Genomic DNA, 20,162 nt, shown 5'->3' with positions numbered 1-20,162 from the left:
TAGTCATCACACTATCATTATACATCACTTTCTATATTATATTTGGGAGTCATTATGAGGAATTGCTCATATCAGCTGGCTGTTCATGCAAAAATTTAATGTTATTTTTCAAGTGTAATGATGTAATTTTAATGAACACTGGTAGTTTTGTTTAGTTTGTATTTCCAAATAATAACACATACCATATTTACATATGTAGCAATTTATTGAAACAGGCTTTTTCTGAATCCATTAAAAATATACACAAAGTTGAAATTAGCATGTTGACTTGGCAAACGTTCCAGTTTCTCATGTGGCCCTTTTGCAAAATCGCTTGCCCATCCCTAATTTGTCTTGTAGCATATACAGCATTCACATCCATTTATAGGCTATACATACACACCCCATCGGGTGCTTGCATTCAATACATTTCCTTGCTTGCCCCTCAAATGCAGCTTTGTGTTTGTCATCTATATTTTTTCTTCCTGAAGAAAAGCAACACTAAGTTAGCCCATCGATCGATGTTTAGTAGCATACTCCAAGTAACTGCTATATTATTGTATTTTCTCGAGGTTCTCAAAAATAAACCACTCGTGGAAAATCAATACACTAGTTAAAACAGCCCTTTGAGTTACTCATAGTAGCAGCAAAAAGTACAATAACTCTGCCTTGCTTCATCCGTTTTGTTTTTAGTTTAGTTTTTTTTTTTTAAGAATTGGAATCAAGAATTGTGAGGACCGGAATCGGAACCAAAATCATCCACATTCAAACAATACCCAACCGTAATCTTAATTTTAAAATAATCTACTATCTTTGGTTCAAATCCATGCTGAGCATTTAGTCCAAGTATATTTTCAGATATATTTTATATATTACATAAGAGGGGAACATCTCTGTCACTATGGGGGTGGTTGTAACACGAACAAAAGCTTTGTGGCCAGTTGCATGGCCTTTCCGCTAATCCTGTATGGCAATTTCCTTGAGCACACACTGCAGAAGCTAAAGCCTTGCCCACCGTCAATCTTTTATTTATTTTTTAAACCCTTTCTCAATTAATGCTTTTTTTCACCATGTCCAGTGATGAAAGTCCTCCTGATTTTCCCGGAATTACGATTTTCACATTTTCATGACAGTTCCTCTGGAAAATTGAGGAAAAATTGCCTAAAATTAATCTGGATATTAGTTGACAACATTGAACGAGCACGCGTTTGAGTTCGTTGTTTTGCTTGTCGTGATACCACTCAAGCGAAGCGCGCCTCAGGCGTAGAAAAAAAAGTAGTGTGTTTCCAGTAACCCGACCGACCGAGAATTTCTACGTCGAAAAAAAACTTTACGGTCGGCACTTTTTTTCAAACAACCCTCTACATTTTTGTGTAGAGGGTTTACATCGGTGCAAACTCTTGCGATATTCAAGTTGAGCGCGTGCGTCGTTTGCCCTGTCGTCTGTCAACAACATTGAAACATGGCGGCGGCCGCGATCTGCGTTACGTTTTCTGTGTTACAGTTGCATGCTCGCGCCGTAATGTTAAGAAAGTAGCATCCATTGATGTATCGAAAAAAATCAGCGAACTATTTGATGAACACCACGGGCCGAGTAAACACAGAGGGCGGAGGAGGACGTCGGCGGAGGCGGCGACGCGCCCCGGCCCCCCGAGTCCGAAGCCGGGAGAAAACTAAATAGGTGGCGGCGGCGCCGGCTGCGGAGCGGCGGGTTCAATGTCTTCTTGTTTTATGTTTTATGGTAATTTTGTTTAAATTTTTGATGGAAAAAAAAAGATTAAAAAAAAAAACTTTGTCCGACCTACCGATCCTATGCTGAAATTTCATGTTACCGGAAACACACTACTTTTTTTACTACGCCTCATCACTTAATAGTCCACTGATCTCTGCTGTGTGTGCCTCAGCACGAACATGTACGCACGCGCGCGTCTTTTGGTTTCAAACCATCAGCGCCGACGCAACCGACGTCACAGATCAAAGAAGCTTTGATCTACGACAACAGCTAAGATAGCGAAGACGACAACACGCTTGAGATCAGAGGGACACGTTTTTCTGCTCATCTGTGTGTTTCCCTTTTTGTCCAAATTTTGCTTTCACGAGCGTAGCCATGTTGAGGCACTAACATTAGTAACAGTAACACCCCTTCCTTTGCATTCTCATGGCCTTGCCATATCTCGGAGATTTCGAAATTTCGGCAAGAACGGAAGCCACAAAGGGTGCATGTGTGCACACAAAAGGCAGATTAATCATTGAATGTCGAGTATTTTAATAGCATTTTGTGTAAACTAATTCATGCGTGATCGGCCAGGTACGGCCCCAGCGCAATGATGTTGCAAACAGGTAGACAGGCAAGCTGACATACGTGCAATAGATGTCAGTTAAATCATTTTCTATATATCAAAATATTTTCCGGAATTTTCAGGAAAGTCCGCTTTCATCTCTGCATGTCTAATACCTACACGATATACAGTAAATCGGGTGCGTGGATTTGTCATCACCCTAATACTAGACAAGAGCAGCTCTCCTCTACCTCTGATTTCCAAGCACCTGGTGGATGGACTCCTACTTTTCCTTCTTATGTAAAGTACAGCCGGTAGCGGTCCGTGGGTCATTTGGTACCAGGCCATGCAGAAAGAATACATAACTTACATTACTTCCATTTTATTTATTTTTGAATCGGAAAGATGTTTTGTTTTGAAAACTTGCCGGATTCTCTGTTACCTTCGTCTACAGCAGGGGTGGCCAACCAGTGAGAGACGAAGAGCCAATTTCTTTAGTGTGTTACTGCAAAGAGCCACATCATACCCTTCCTCGCGCGTGCGCACGCACGCACAAACACTTTTTGGGCCAAAGATAGACTTTTGAAGCGACCAACTTCACACAAACGACCCGATCGCGCACGTGCAAGCATACACACACTCGCACGCACGCACTCACGCGGGTGCCCACCAGTGCACTCGCGCACATATGCACGCACACCACAATGAGCATCAGTCGGAACGGGCCGAAAATGAATGAAAGCTAAAGATACAAACAAATGTTTTTTTTCCCCACCCATATCCTCCTCCCACCCCTTGCGGTAGACTTGGGACCAGTTCGCTGGCTCCCGGTCGATTCTGATCGACGTATTGGGCACCCCTGCCTTAAAATGAGATGTTATTTGCTGACTAGCTTAGCGCTTAGCGCCGTTGTTTGCGCATGAGCGGTGATGCAGTCATCTGATTGGTTGTCCTCCATGTCAATCAAGTAACGGGATTGATGATAGGCTAACGTAGTACTTTCTGTGTATTTAGCACCTTCGTTTTTGAATGGCATCACCACTGCCGATGCCTGTCGTGTGAAAGCCCGGGAGCCGCATTGAACCAGCCAAAGAGCCGAATGCGGCTCGCGAGCCGCGGGTTGGTCTACAGTATGTCACTCTTGACGCGGTCACGTGATAGGTTACCGCTAAAATGAAACCCTACAGCTCGCAAAATGAGTAAAAAACAAACGTCTTTGGAAAGTTTCTTTGGGAAGGGGAACGGCCCAGCCAGGAGACAGAAGGGGAGCCTCCAACTTCCAAAAAAAAGAAGGCTACATTTAATAGACACTGTCTGGAGTCCTACTTAAAATATCTCTATCTAATATTATCTCAATGTGAGATTCCCATGCACCAAGCCCACTCTGCATATAATGCATATAGGATTGTATATATGGTGAGTCATATTTTTCATGCACTTTGTATTTGCGATGTACCTTAATTTGAAGGCACGTTTAAACGTTACCATCGGACAGATATGTTTGTGTTTATTATTATGTTTAGAAATACCACAGTTTTCATGCAGGTCATATCATATTATTTTGTTGTATTTATCCGGCCTTAAAGGCCGATCTCGAAAATATTAAACCGGTCCGTGGGGCAAAAAAGGTTGGGGGCCGCTGACGAACAGTGCGCGCACATTCTGTATGGAGGGTGGGTTTAAAAAAAAAAATCTGATTTTTTTTTAAGCCATGCAAATGTCAGCAATAATTCTAAAACATCAGAAAGCAGTTATGTCAAACACAGTTGCTGCAGAATTAGCTTTGTGTGAAAGTGATCCTCCTACACAATGCCTGTGAAAAACTGTGTTCCACATTAAACAGTTCTGACACTTGTTCATATAATTTTCTGGGTGAGGAATAAACAGTGACGAGAAGCAAAATATAAACAAATCATGACATTACTTATCGTGAATAGTGCCAAGTTTTAACCTATTAATGAGGCCTATTGATAAGGGCATTCATACTGTACCTAAAAGGGAATGAGAGTTTTTGAGTGTATAGTATTGAAAGTGGCCGCGCTGTATAAAATGCAGCCTTGCATGGATACAAGCCTAATCAATCGTGATTTGGCTGGCGACCTCAGTTGGTTTGCCTGGGTCTATTGTGCTGGGACCTTCCAGCCCTGAAGTAGTGCTTGTGAATTTGAATGTGTGAGCAATCCTGTTCTAATTGTGTCAGCTCTGCACTACCCACTGAGTATAGTCGTATTAGTCATGAACTGAGCTGATGTTCAGCCTTCGTCATGAATTCTTCATTTATCTGTTCCCATTATCTCCACAGCCCACTAGTTCTCTACCTCATCTTCTTCAATCTTGTCATCGCTGTTACCCAATATTATGTTATCACTTCACAAAAAAAAAAAAAAGACCACTTAATTAACCCAGGATCAACCCAAGGGTGCCAACAGACAGACAGACAGAGAGACAAACACCGTGGATGGATGGATGGATGGATGATTGAGATTAAATTGTCACAGCAGCAGTATTCAAAATTACATCAAAATAAGAGCAAACAACAAATTTAAAAAACAAACAAACAAACAAACAAAAAAACCCCTCCAAAAGCAGCATTTGAATGGGGCCACAGGAAAATTGACGTCAAATTTAAAGAATAAAAGGGGACAGATTCAAGATGTTGCCTGTTGGTCCATTGCAAGTATAAATATAGTCCTAGCCATACAACAATGTATCTTAATGACAGACAGACACACACACACACACTCACACACACACATATTGTTTGTTTGTTTATTGTTTATTGAACATATAAAATATACAACACTGCAACAAGTTGGCAAAAAGTGAAAGCAAGCAAGATATAAAAAGGAAAAGAAAATTGTCATCACAAATTATATGTTCAAAGGAGTAGGAAGAAGTAAAAAACTTATACAGTCCTACCCCTTGTTATATATTATGTGAATTAATCATTTTTCAATACAGAAAAAAGGAAAAAGTCGACATATCACCAAGTGCTTTTACCCATATGTTTATTATACTTATCATCTAATTATACAACTTTCGATTTATTTATACATACTCATTCTAACACCTTTATATGTCGATTTTCTCATATTCATAACAGATACTACTTTTCAATTCATTCATCAATGTAATTCTGACGTATTTCTATATTTTACAAATTTATCAAATTTTATCAACTTAATTCTGATTTATGTAATTTTCTTGTACTACTCTCTTGAATTTGTTTTTGAACTCAGCAAGCAAGTTACTCATTTTCAAGTGCGTTCCAAAATTGTTCCACAGATTTACACCTGTTACAGATACACTCCTTTGCTTGATATTAGTTCGTGTTTTGGATTTTTTGTATAGGTCAGTATCCCTTAAATTATAACAGCTTGCTCGAATTTCTGGATGTTTTGGCAAAGGAGATGATTCTGTGCTTTGTACATGAATTGGGCGATTTTGAAGTCGACCAGGTTTTATTGCACCGTAGAGCGTTGTCTACATATATTGCAACCCCCCCCTCCTTTTTTGTTTTCCCTATTTGTTGCAAACATTTCATATCCTTCAATTCTCATGTCACTTGTTTTTTTCATTGTCAAGCCAAGTTTCTGATATGGCAATTATTTCAAATTGATTAAATTTAGTCAAGTATTCTTTAATTTTTGTGAAGTTTTTATTGAGACTTCTACTGTTTAAGTGTATTATTGAAAGTGTATTTTCCAGTTCTACATTTATGTTAAATTCTTCGTCCGCGTAATACTCGGAGTTTGTTATGCTGTGATTATAATTGAAGAAATAATTGTCCGGGACCAAGTTGTTCTCAGGGTCGAATGTCTTGTGGTCAGCATAATCAAAGGTTTTGAAGTTCATGTTTTTGGTGTGTGTTTCCTTTTTCAGTAAAGTCAAAGTTTTTTATCTTGTGGTGAACAGTTCTTAGAATGGATGTCGAAGTCGATCCTGTTGTGTTGGTGTACTGGTGAGGGGGTAGGCTACGAGTTTGTCATACCTCAAGTAGGCAATTTCCCCTCTGTCTCTTGCAGCATTTAATTTTGGGAGCAGTTCTTTTCTTTTTGACGCATAGCATCAGTGAGGTCTTCGTTGATGTAGATTTTGGTGCCTTTTAGATATTTTGCTCTCTGTAGAATCCATGTCCTTTCCTTATATTTCTCAAATTTTACCACAACTGGCCTCGTTCGAGGTCTCCCCGGTTCATGTCTTCCCGTGCGATGGGCTCTTTCCACCTCAATTGTCTCCTTTATTTGCAGTTTCTCCTTGAAGATTTTTGGACTTTTTGCTCTGTTTCAGTCTACGTTTCTCCTTGTATTTCCTCGATTCCATCAATTTCCAGGTTATTTCTTTTGGACTGTCCTTCCAAGTACTCCATCTTGTCAGTCAATACGAGCATACTGTCACATATTTTGTATATTTCAGTCAGCATGGTTTTACAATGATCGGTTTCCTTAGTTTGCTGTTTTTTGATGTCATCTACTTCCTTTTGGGTGAAGCTGATGCTGGTTTTTATTTCTTGCACTTCCCTGGAAAAGCTATCTAGTCGTGAGTTTGTTGACTGAAGTATCATTTTGACGAATCCTTTAAAGTCTTCCTGCTGTTGTTGCATGAGCGCTGTAAAAAGCTCTTTTTGTTGCTGGAGTAGTTCATTTACTTGCAAGAGTGTTATCAATTCCTCTTCCTGCTTTGCATCTTGCCGGGGTTTGTTTGTTAGCCGGTTGTATGCTCGCTGGTGACGTGTCCAGTGGGCTTGTTGCCGACCCGGATGTCGCTGGCGTGGCAAGTGTTTTTTTGCGTCCCCGGGTTGAACTGCCGCGGCAGTCGAATGAACTTCGCTGCCGCTGCTGCTGGGCTCACCGTTCAGCCAGTTGGTCTCTGGTGGTGGACTCCAGCTGTCCTCGCTGGACCCAACGGCTCGACCGCCGCCGAAGCTCCAGACGAACGCTCACGCTGGCGCTCGCTTCCGCTGGCTCTCGCTCTGATGCTGAATGAATGAAGCGGATCTCTCACTCCCTTCTTGGTCTCCAGAAGGTTTAGTCAGGATCCCAACACCTGGTGTCTGTAGCATGGATGAAGTGGATCTCTCGCTCCCTTCTTGGTCTCCAGAAGGTTCAGTTAAGATCCCAACACTGGGTGTCCTTTGTAAGGATGAAGTGGATCTCTCACTCCCTTCTTGGTCTCCAGAAGGTTCAGTTAAGATCCCAACACTGGGTGTCTGTTGAATGAACAAAGCAGATCTCTCACTCCCTTCTTGGTCTCCAGAAGGTTTAGTCAGGATCCCAACACCTGGTGTCTGTTCTATGGATGAAGTGGATCTCTCGCTCCCTTCTTGGTCTCCAGAAGGTTCAGTTAAGATCCCAACACTGGGTGTCCTTTGTAAGGATGAAGTGGATCTCTCACTCCCTTCTTGGTCTCCAGAAGGTTCAGTCAGGATCCCAACACTTGGTGGCTTTATAATCATTGATCCATTGGGCTTTTCAGCAAGGTTTGTTGACTCCAGATAAAAAAAATGAGCAGCCTCAGATTCAGGACCAAGTCTGGCTCTTCTTTGTGGCATTATCTTCACTTGGGTGTCTATTCATCAATCAGTAAACATCAGGCAGTCAATCACGCGAGGTCGTGGTTGTTTCAGAGACTTGAATAGATAACTGACTGTAGGGCCGTCTTGGCTGCCGTATATACATTAAAAAAAAAGAAATCCTCGTCTCACCCCTCGGGTGGTGTCCGTCCCTCATTCAGCTCGGGTCCTCTACCAGACGCCAGGAAGCTTGAGGGTTCTGCGTGGTATCCTTGCTGTTTCCAGCACTGCACATTTCTGGACTGAGATGTCCGATGTTGTTCCCGGGATCTGTTGCAACCACTCATCTAGTTTGGGGGTCACTGCCCCGAGCGCTCTGACCACCACAGGCACGACTGTCACCTTTACCTTCCAGGCTCTCTCCAGCTCCTCTCTGAGCCCTTGGTATTGCTCGTGTTCCTTCTTTCTGATGTTACCGTCACTTGGGACCGCTACATCCACTACAATGGCTTTCCTCTGCCCTTTATCTATGATCACGATATCTGGTTGGTTCGCCATTACCATCTTGTCAGTCTGGATCTGGAAGTCCCACAGGATCATCGCTCGGTCATTCTCCACCACCTTCGGAGGTGTTTCCCATTTTGACCTTGGGGTTTCCAGTCCATACTCCGCACAGATGTTTCGGTAGACTATGCCAGCCACCTGGTTATGGCGTTCCATGTAGGCTTTCCCTGCCAGCATCTTACACCCTGCAGTTATGTGTTGGATCGTCTCAGGTGCCTCTTTGCACAACCTACACCTTGGGTCTTGTGTGGTATATCTGGGCCTCAATGGCTCTGGTGCTCAGGGCCTGCTCCTGAGCAGCCAGGATGAGTGGCTCTGTGCTGTCCTTCAGGCCAGCCCTCTCTAGCCACTGATAGGACTTCTTGAGATCAGCCACTTCAGTTATGGTCCTGTGGTACATCCCGTGTAGGGGCTTGTCCTCCCATGATTTTCTGATCGTTTCTCGCTGATCAGAAAAGTATGAGTCCCATTATGCATTTAGAGAGGACCAAATTTCGAATTCTGAAATGGTCTACTTATTCAATTGCATATGATAATAACACAAACAACAACAATCCACATTGATAATAGGTTTATTTCTTATAAACAAATGCTGCAAAAATTTGAATAATTCAGGCATACAAGATTCTTATCGCAAAAAACTATCCAACTTTAGCTGCTTCCTCTGTGATATCCCCGCATTAAACTTTCGCAACACTTGTTTTAACATTACACGACTTGGCAGTTGTCTGCTTTCCACGCGGTGACGGACGATCTTGCCAATCTCGTCTCGCGAGGACGGAAATCTCGTCACATGAGATTACTTAACGCGAGATCAAAACAACATTGGCGGCGATTATCAAACTGCGATCGTCCCAAAAACACACATTATTTGGAACTGTGCGTCTGGCGGGAAAATTATGCATCTAGGACCCGTGACGCAGAGGTAACGAGATGGCTGAGGGTCGTGCTGGAGCCTGTTTTGGGCAGTAGGCTGTGTACATCCTGACCTGGTTGCCAGCCAATCGCAGGGAATACAGAGACAAAAAAATCATCCGTGATCACAATCAAGGGCAATATAGAGTGTTCTATGAACCTGCCATGCATATTTTTGGAATGTGGAAGAAAACCATGCAGGCGTTGGGAGAACATGCAAACTCCACAAACGGAATGAAACCCACGACCACTGCACTGTAAGGTGGACGTGCTAACCATTATATATATATATATATATATATATATATATATATATATATATATGTATATATATATATATAATTATTTTCTCACATTTGAAATCAAACAACCCAGTCATTCCTAAACTTTACGAGGGCCCAACATATGAGACTCGTATCAATATTTACAATTATTACTGTATATATGTTTTATGTTCAATAAACAAACAAACAAACAAACAAACAAACAACCAAAATGCAAAGTGTATGGGAACATGGGGACATAAAATCTGAATTAATAATCCGTGCACTTCACTGTCTCTGAACTTTCATGGATTTGAATGCACGCATGTTTTTTCTCACCATCAACAAAATAATAAACTCATTAAACTCAAGGGCAGATACTGAAACGTGAGGACCAACTCTGAACACTTCAGCATAAAATGTCACAATAACATTAAAATGAATATTAATATAGATTTGCCTTTTCACAGGTAGACCATATGAATATTGAATCTGAAAAATGAATAATTGCTCTAAAAATACATTTGCACTGGGACGAAGGTGCACCGACAAAGTCTGAGAGCTATCTTTTGAAATCTATTGGGCAAATGCAATCCTCAAGTTATTGTGTGGGTGTTTTGGGCTGGTTAACAAATGGCAAATACATAATACACTTTTGTATGGATGTCGAGCTCTATGTGTATTTTGGAAGGTTGACTGAGTGTCTTGAAAGGTTCAGCCAAACTTTTCTGTTTTGCCACACCACCCACACCAAGTGCAGGAGGCTGCGAGGAACAACTATATGGCAGGGAGAGAACAAAAAGCTCTGATGAGGATTAATAAAAAGAGGAGAGTCTGAGTGCACAAAGCCCATGGCGGATAGAGAAAAAATATATATTTTGAGGAGTATCTGAGGGCCATAGAGGTATAAAAACAGATCGAAACGCATATGAGCACACTATCAAAATCACCGTCCCCAATTTGCAGGACATCTACATCAAGCACTGCATCAAGAGCCAAGATTATTGCTCAGGACTCCCAGCCACCCCAACAATAATGGGTTTTTTTTTCCCCCTACTGCCACCAGGGAAATGATAGAGGCTGTTCAGGAACCGCAGGGAAAGACCAAGCTCATGAAGCTGCTGAGCAAGGACTTTCATCTATTTGTAAATGTATTTATTTTAATTATTTACAGTGACATAAAAATACAAAATAGTCGTTGGGAAAAACAATGTTGATCATTTGCATATGGTCTCATCACACCCCATAAAAAGCACTTAACACACACATTTGATGACATATCAAGTGAGGTGAATGCTTTAAAGTTGGGCGCTATGACAATGTGCAAGAATCCATTCTCCACTGAGGAAAACATGTTTTCAGACCACAGTCGCACAATGCTCCATAAAATTCAAAGGCCCCGCTGCTTCAGATAAGCTTTGAGGAAGATGGAAAATGCACAAACAAGTGGAAGGACACCAGTGCATGCAGAGAAAAGCATGCATACAGTATTCCGCAGTCTCAAGCAACATGTTTTGATTTCATTACTTGGACAAAAGATACATAATTAATCAGGATTATGAAGTTCATCTCTTGTAGGTGTTAATAAACAGAAATAATAAAATTAAATGAAATAAAATTTGCAAAGTAGTCTCCCGTACTTTCCGGACTATAAATCCGTTTTTTCATAGTTTGCCCAGGAGTGTGCTTTATGTGTGAAATTATTAACACATTATTATAACATTTCACGTGTTATCTTTCACATTAAAGCGCAAGAGGGTGCTCTCGGTAAGTATTGATAAGTCGACGATGAGTCTGACGTAAGCAACGCAGAAGAGGAAGCGCCACACCTTCTACCTTCGGAGTTATTTAAAAGTGACACAGAGGATGAACATTTCATTGGATTTTGTGATTTGGTGGGACACTGATGGTTTGGTGAACTTTTTAGCATGTTCTTTATGCTCTAGTAATCTGAATAGCTCTTAATATTTTATGTGAACATACCAGGCATGTTTTCGATTCGTTGTTTATGCATCATGTAACGTTAGCATATCGTAGACTTATTCCGCCTGTTGTACTCTATTTTAATTTTCATTTGCCTTTCAAGATGACATGTCTTTTCTTGGTGTTGGAGTTTATCAAATACATTTCCCCGCCAAAATGCGACTTATACTCCAGTGCGACTTCTACAGGTTTTTTTTTCTTCTTTACTTTGCCTTTTATGGCAGGTTCGACCTATCCTACGGAGCAATTTATAATCCGGAAAACACAGTATATATGTATGCAGCACACAATTAAAAATACATAGCAGATTTTGAGAGCTGCCGTCATGAGCATCTTAATGGTAAAATACAACAAGATTTGCCACATCCCAGCACAAAGTCATTTTGCTCACGAGAAGTGCAACATGGTTAAAAATAGTTTCACTTTGGGCTCACACGTATACACGATGGCAGCACAGAACGACTCCGGATTGAACCGGGTTGTGTTTGATCTAATCTCTTATTTCGCCAATGCAATCAACGACGTCAGTGATAGATGGTGCAATCCTCGGAATCATATTGGTGTCGTCTAGTCGTTATTTGCTATTTATCTATTTGGTCTAATGGCCTAGAGATAAAGCTATTTTGGAACCTGTCTTGAATGGAGGTAAGAGAAGGTCCAGTGATCTTCTCTGCTGTCCTCAACACTGTCTTTCCATCCTTCAATTTGGATGTTTCTGCAAGCTCCACGCCATACAGAGATGCAGGGGGTTAGAATACTCTCTGTAGCGCATGCGCCGAGGGCAGGTGGGCTCTCTATCTTTCGCAGGAAGTACTGTACATGTGCCCTCAAAACAGTGTTTACAGACCAGGCGAAGTGAACTGATCTGAATATCTTTTTTGCAGATCTCTTTCAGATGAACAACTTGTGCAATACATTTACTCTTTGCAATGCTTCCTCTAATGATGGCTTGTTTTCCATTTCAGCAATGGTCTACACTGAAATGAAAGAGTCAATTAATCGCTTTCTTCAGACAGAGCAGACAATGCACCACTGTAGTTTCACAGTCACTTCATGTCTGCAGCTGCTAATGATTTCAACCAACCCCCATGCTGACTAATTATTTTGTTAAATATTTGGTCCACAAATTCAATAACATTAGGATCCTGTTTTGACTATGAATAAAATGCTTGCCTTCAAAATGTGAAGTTAAGGGAAAATGTAAGGCGACAGAAAAACTTAAATTAAGAGCCGTTCTTGAGGCAAAAGATTCCGGCTCCTTTTTGGGAGCTGAGCTAAAAGTGCTTGTTCTCTGAGAGAACCCAAGTTCCCATCACTAGAATGTATCTTGTTGCCTACATGGTTAGATTAAACATATTATAAGATGGGAAAGACAAATACAGACAAATTCAGATTCAATTGTCAGTAATAGTATGTTTGCTATTGGAGCAATTCAAAAGTATTTGAAAGTACCGTATTTTCTGCACTTTGGATTTTAAGGTGCACCTTCGATGAATGGCCTATTATTGTGTTAACGTATCCCGGTGGGCAGAGTACTTCGAAAACCTCCTCAACTCCACCAACACGCCTTCCTTGGAGGTAGCAGATGGTGGTACGCTAAAGGGAATACAATACAGCTTTATTTATATCCAGCCTTCACAACTGCTGCAGCTGTAACAAAGCCATGAGAACTAGTCACAAACACGGACATGAAACATATAAATACAAATGGCATTCCAAAACAATAAATGAAAGACAAAAGTTATGAAGACAATTGATTCAACAAAAAGGCAAACAAACCTCATGGGCTCACATCCACAAGGGACTAAATATCCTTAGAAGTCTTGCTTGTCTCCTTCTTTCATTTAGTCAGTAGTTTACTATGCTTTTGGTATTATCTTTGTTTCACAATGGCTGTGCAGAGCTCACAAAGTAGTTGTCTGTTTGAGTGTGTGTTAGAGAATGCACATGTCAATTAATGTGGGGCAGAACCCTTTTAGGTTACAATTGGTTCCTGCTAATAATCACCACTAGATGGAATAGGAACACGAACAGGGAAACAACTCCATCCATCCATCCATTTTTCGATCCGCTTTATCCTCACAAGGAGCACGGGGCGTGTTGGAGCCTATCCCTGCCGCCTTCAAGCAGTGGGTGGGGGACACCCTGAACCGGTTGCCAGCCAATCACAGGGAACACAGAAACGCTCACACTCACACCTAGGGACAATTTCGAGTGTTCAATCAGCCTGCCATGCATGTTTTTGGAAGGTGGGAGGAAACCGGAGTACCCGGACAAAACTCACACAGGCACAGGGGAGAACATGCAAACTGCACACAGGAAGGCCGGAGCCGGGATCGAACCCACAACCTCTGCACTGTGAGGTAAATGCGCTAACCACTCGGTCACCGAGCCGCCTGGGAAACAACTCATTGGTAAATCTAAAGAGACTTACAGGCTATTTAGAATAGGCGCATTATAGCGGCCACTGTTTTTGAGAAAATACTTTTATGTGCGCCTTATAGTGTGGAAAATACGGTAATTAAGTTACGTTACTTTACTTTTTGTACTTTTGCATTTTGTTATTCACGAATTTTTTTTATCAGGTATCTACTACATCGGTAAGTAATTTTAACGAATAAACTTGGAGCATGAAGCCCACAATTTATTCTCAGCAATGTTTTATCTGGTACATTTTGTTGGCAAAACTCATGAGTAAACTCTGGGCAGGTGCAAACCATTAAAAGTTTTTGGCTTTTGCTCTCCTGTCCACCCTCATTAATCATAGTAGTCATTTATGTTATTTCCCCCTCAGAATTAAACCATTAATAACACGGACTATTTCCTCTCACACCTGGTTCCATTTTGGAGAACTGAAATGAGGGTAGGTCGCTTGTGCCGTCATGTGAAAGAGAAATAATGTTTTCTAATTAATGGCTTTATGTCGCCAGCTTGATGAAATACCTCAGTTTAGAAGCCTTTTGTCTCCGGCAAAAAGGACTCTGTTTTACTTCATATAAATAAGAACCTTGGTTGTAGCCATTGCAGTGTTTTCACTTTGGCTTTTAACATTACAAAACTATATTAGTTCTACAAATGTTTAGAGGTTTAATATACTGTGTACACACATGGAGAGAATTGTTGGTAGTTTCCCATGAGAGAGAGAGAAAGAGATGACCGTATTTTCCGCATGATTGGGCGCACCAAAAAGTCTTCAATTTTCTTAAAAGCTCACCGGGCGCCTTAAAATCGTCTTGTGTATGGTCATTACGGTAATACATCAACACCAAGATGGCTCCTTCCTGGAGACATGCTTCCAATGTTATAACTTGCTGTTGGTTCAGTGAACTGTGTCACTGCGTTATTAAATAAGTATGTGTTGCAGCTCCGAAAAAAAGGAGAGCTGTGTTGTTAATTTTTTAAAACTGTCTCAACAAATACAGGTACGTCTTTGTCTATCTCCGTGCTTTCTTCCGTTTGACTCGAGAGGGGTTCAAGACCGCCACCGAAAAACGTAAACTAACAATTACTTCAATGAAACTACAAAAATTGAAAATAATACATCAAAACTGAAAAGCAAGCGAGGATATAACAAAATAAATTCTATATACCCCCCCCTACAGAATGTATATTGTGATTTCATCATTTGTGAATACATAATAAAAGAATAAGTAACTATGACTGACATCTTGTGTTATTTTGACTTCAAAATGGCGCCGCAAGAGTGGCTGCCTTTCCAGCAGCTCTTATTTATTTTGTTCTTCTACTTCTTCCTCTCATAACTTTGCTGCTGTGAAGTGGGAATTTCTCTATTTTGAGACTATTAAAGGTTTTCTTATTTTATCTGATCTGATTGTACTCTTGGAGCTACGATAAAGGAAATGCAAATGGTTTTTTCGGAGGCGGTCATGAACGCCTCTCGAGTTGACCGGAAGAAAAGAAGGGAAGGAGACGGACAAAGACACACCTGAGTTTGTTGAAAAAATGAGAGCTGTGGTTGTGGTTTTATTATTTTTTAAACGCAGACTTTATTAATGGTTTTCACAGTCTCAGCAAGTACAGGTACTGTCCGTCTTTGTCCGTCTCCGTGCTTTCTTCCGTTCCACTCGAGAGGCGTTCATGGCTGCCTACGAAAAATGTAAATTGATTCTTACTTCAATGAAACCACGAAGAAAATCAAGCGAGGAAATTACAAAATAAATTCTGGAGGGGGGATATAGAATTTATTTTGTGATTTCCTAGCTTGATTTTCTGTTTTGATGCATTATTTAATTTTTTTGTAGTTTCATTTAAGTACAGTAATAGTTAATTTATATTTTTCAGAGGCGGTCATGAACGCCTCTCAAGTTGAACGGACGCCTCTCGAGTTGAATGAAAGGAGCGTAGCACCATCTAGTGGACCCATTGTAGGATGCGCCTTTTCGTGCGAGGCATCTAATATATGAAAAAAAAATCCAAAATCAGATAAGAAAACCTTTATTAGTCTCGCAATGGAGAAATTCCCAATTCACAGCAGCAAAGTTATGAAAGGAAGAAGTAGAATAGACATTCATTGAAGGTGCGCCTCATAACCCAGTGCGTCTTTTCGTGCGGAAAATACGGTACGTTTATATCCCGGACGATTCATATGAAAAATCAGACTGGCATTTCCATTTCTTAAATGTCGTAATTAGTAGACCTTTGTGTGTGTGTTTTTTCCACCGCCATCTCAAACTGTCATCCGCGCGATTTCTCAGTTTGTGGACTAAAATAGCAACCCGCATGCGCGCATAACGTTATCTGTTCCGCCCAGCCAACACTGAAAACAAAACAAAAGTAAATTTGAAAAAACACACTCACGCACCACAAACACGCATACAGGCACAGTGAAATTGCGTTGATCACGCAGGAGAGATTCAATCGCGTACAGTCAACTCGTGTGCGGTGACTTTTATGGTGAAACTATTTTTCGGTACTGTGCGTCCCGCGGGAAAATTATGCGTCTAGTACGCGGGACGCAGAGGTAACGAGATGGCTGCACCTTCCAACAAAAATGTTGGTTTTGTATCATCAATCCATTGCATAATCTGCAAAAAGTCAGGTTTTTTGTTTTTCAAAAGTAAGATGAGCCTTTATGTTCTTTTCAGTCAGCAGTACCGTATTGGCCCGAATATAAGACGGCCATGATTATCAGACAACCCCCTCTTTTTCAAAACTCTAGTTTGAAAAAATACGTTTTGAACACCAAATAAATTTTTATACAGAAAATAATTACAGTACATCTGAAACAAATGATTATCATCATATATTTGAGAGAAAAAGCATGTTATTTTGTCAAATCTTAATATCTGAACATTTAAATATGTGAACTAAAGTGCAATCACATTCGTAAATGAATGGCTTCTGGTTTTTGAAATGTAAATTACGTTTTTTTTTCTTCTTTGTGCTACCGCTATTTTTATTTTTACTCTTCGTGACAGGGGTTCACTTTCGCCTGGGGAGTCAAGTTCAGCATTCGCTTCAATGATATCTGGCGCCATCTAGCGTTGTGAATGGGTATAATGTCGAGACCCCGAATATAAGAAGACCCCCACTTTTTCAGTCTTATTTCAATGCAAAAAGCACCATCTTATATGCGGGCCAATACGGTAGTGTGAACCTTGACACTGCCTGTTGTGACTGTGTTTTGGTTTAGCCTTTGAAGCTGTCACTTGTTATGATCCTTCATTTTCTCATTTAAGATTGGTCACGGCCTGATGTCTCTTAGTATTTAAGCCCTCGTTGCTCAGTAACACATTTTCAGAATGACAAACCTTCGTACATGCCTTCAAGCATCCAGCCCTGCTCTCTGTTGTTACTTTGTATTTTTGTATATAAAAATAGTTTACTTTGTCCTTTCTGTGTCTGCATCCCAAATTCTGCTTCTCACGTGATATTTCCAGGGATGTTATTTCTTTTGGCCATTCGCTTACTTCTATTCATGAGGGAGGCCTGCAATTATTTCTGTTGTCTTGGGTTTCGTTATGACCTCCTGGATGAGTCATCGCTGTGTTTTTAAAGTAATTTTTGTTGGCTGGCCACAAGTTCACCACTTTTCTATGTATTTGCAATTTCTGGAGATTGACTCAACGCCGTTTGTTGTATGAAAGGTGGTTTTGTAATAATTTCCACACGGATGGATGTCACAATTCTCATCTGTTTTTGAATTTCATTTGATTTTTGGCAGTTCATTGCAGCCTTTGGAGATGTATTGGGCACCTTCATCTTGTCAGACAGGTTCTATTGACTTTTTTAATTGAACAGGCCATGAGCAAATCAGTCTTGTGGGGTGAAAATGAACTCAGCTTACCAAAAAATTTGATTAGCCACATCAATTCGTGATTTAACAAGAGTACTTTTTCACATGCCAGGTTGCTTTGAATATTTTTGCATGAATAATTAAAATCACATTTTAATGATTAATTTGTGTTTAAAATGACATTTTATGGGTTTTTTGTCTCATATTTACTTTTTGAGAAAAAAAATAAGAGTAATTTGAGGATAGGGCAAATATTTTTCACGGTACTGTACCACTTGCGAGCCAACAAAAATACAGCGCTAGCTTCCCGTATGATGCCATAGACACAAGTGTGCACACCCTGATGCTGTGTTCATTGCAGCGGGACTTTGTAACCTTAGAACTGTACGTGAAGATTGCAGCAAGAGCAACTAGCACACTGCATCGCATGATAGCAAAGTGAAGAATGCAATGGTAGGTACGTCAGTGAACTTCCGTCATTCTCTAGTCAGTCATTATTTCAGGTTGGCAAAGTCCGTCAGTGGTACTTTCAATGCATTTCCTTCTGTCATGATTTGGTTTGGGACCAACAGGTGGCACTGTAGGGCTCCCCCTGCAGCTGCACACCTGTTGGTCGTTAGGTAATTATTAGTTGTACAAAAGGACTCCCGCCCGAACACTCAGTGTCGGGTCATTGTTTGCTCTTGGCTACTCATGTTGGTTTGTTGCTTTTTGTTTGTTGCTCTGTGCTACTGTCATGTTCATTTGTTGCTGTTCCTTTGCTGCTTTTTCTGGTAGTGTTTGGGTTATTGATAGGTTTTATTTCAGTCATGGTTTTTGTTTGTTACTTTGGACTTTGTTTTGGATTTTTTCTCTGTTTTAAATACAATTTGTCAAGTACACCCTGCTCCTCCCTCCTGCCTGCTTTTTGGGGTCCACCACCACCTCGCAACGTGACAGAATGACCCGACCACCACCTGGACCCCGCAGGTACGAAGGACTGATCCCTATTCCACCATGTGCCTGGCGGAGCATGTCTGCGGCCGACACCCTTTTCCCCTTCAGGCAGCGCTGGTGATGGGGCTGCCCTGTTTTTGTCTCATCAAGCCGTGTCTACGGTGGGCCGAGCCCCGTCCGCGTCCACGTTGAGCCGAGGCTCGTCACGTGTCTGTTCGAGCTGAGTCACATTCACGTCGACGACGAGCTGTGCCACGTCCACGCCCACGTCAGGCTGAGCCCCTGTTCACGTCCGGCTGTCCCATGTCCCCCGTTACGTCGAGCTCCGTCCACATCAGGCCACACCCAGCCAAAGGATTTTTCCTGTTCCCTGGCGAAGGTCACCGTCGCTTTTGTTCCTGTTCTCCGGCGAGGCGAAGGTCGCCGTTGTCTTTGTTCCTGTTCTCCGGCGAGGCGAAGGTCGCCATCGCTTTTAGTTCCCGTTCCCTGGCGCGACAAGCCTTTGGACATCTTTGGGACGTCTAAGATCCGTCCCATGAGGGAGGGGTACTGTCATGATTTGGTTTGGGACCAACAGGTGGCACTGTAGGGCTCTCCCTGCAGCTGCACACCTGTTGGTTGTTAGGTAATTATTAGTTATTATAATAATAATAATGCATTTTATTTAAAAGCGCCTTTCATGCCACCCAAGGACACTGTACAGACAATAAGAAAATACAATGTAAAAATTGGTAAGCGAGATATTATATAAAAACAGGACATAAAATTATAAAAACATAGGAAATGGAAGAGCTATGTGTTGTAGGCAATCCTGAACAGGTGTGTTTTTAGACGGGACTTGAAAGTGGAAAGAGGTTGGTTTTGAAGGTCCGGAGGTAGGTTGTTCCAAAGCTTTGGAGCAGCGCGACTGAAGGCTCTGGCTCCCTTGGTGCTCAGGCGGGCAGGGGGCACTGACAGGCGGAGGGAGGACGAGGATCTGAGGGAGCGAGTGGGGATATGCACCTGGAGGAGGTCGGACAGGTAAGGAGGGGCCTGGTTGTGGATGGCCATATATGTATATAGAAGCAGTTTGTAATTGATGCGATGTTGAACAGGGAGCCAGTGGAGCTGTTGAAGAACGGGGGTGATGTGCTGCTGGGAAAATGTTTTTGTGATGATCCGAGCAGAGGCGTTTTGAACCAGCTGGATTTTATGGAGGGACTTTTGAGGTAGGCCAAAGAGGAGAGCGTTGCAGTAATCAAGGCGGGATGTGACAAGACTGTGGACAAGAATAGCAGTGGTGCGGGGGGTGAGGGAAGGGCGAAGTCTGGTAATATTGCGGAGGTGGAAATAAGCAGTGCGGGTGATGGTGTTGATATGTGAGTGGAAGGTGAGCATGCTATCCAGGATGACACCCAGACTCTTGACCTGGGGAGGGGGACACTAAGGAGCTGTCAATGTTGAAGGAAAAACGGTTTACTTTAGATAAAGTAGAT

The 20,162-nt window shown here is 41.6% G+C and overlaps 1 protein-coding gene across 1 annotated transcript in view; it reads left to right on the top strand.

The window, feature by feature from the left end:
• Positions 1-20,162, top strand: part of opcml (opioid binding protein/cell adhesion molecule-like) — a 144,052-nt gene that overhangs the window by 86,218 nt on the left and 37,672 nt on the right. The window lies entirely within an intron of this gene.

The sequence above is a fragment of the Hippocampus guttulatus genome, chromosome 15 (assembly GCF_054856545.1).
Source record: "Hippocampus guttulatus isolate MCC_2025c chromosome 15, RoL_Hgut_1.0, whole genome shotgun sequence".
Taxonomy (NCBI): domain Eukaryota; kingdom Metazoa; phylum Chordata; class Actinopteri; order Syngnathiformes; family Syngnathidae; genus Hippocampus; species Hippocampus guttulatus.
This window is presented reverse-complemented; position numbering and strand designations above follow the sequence as displayed.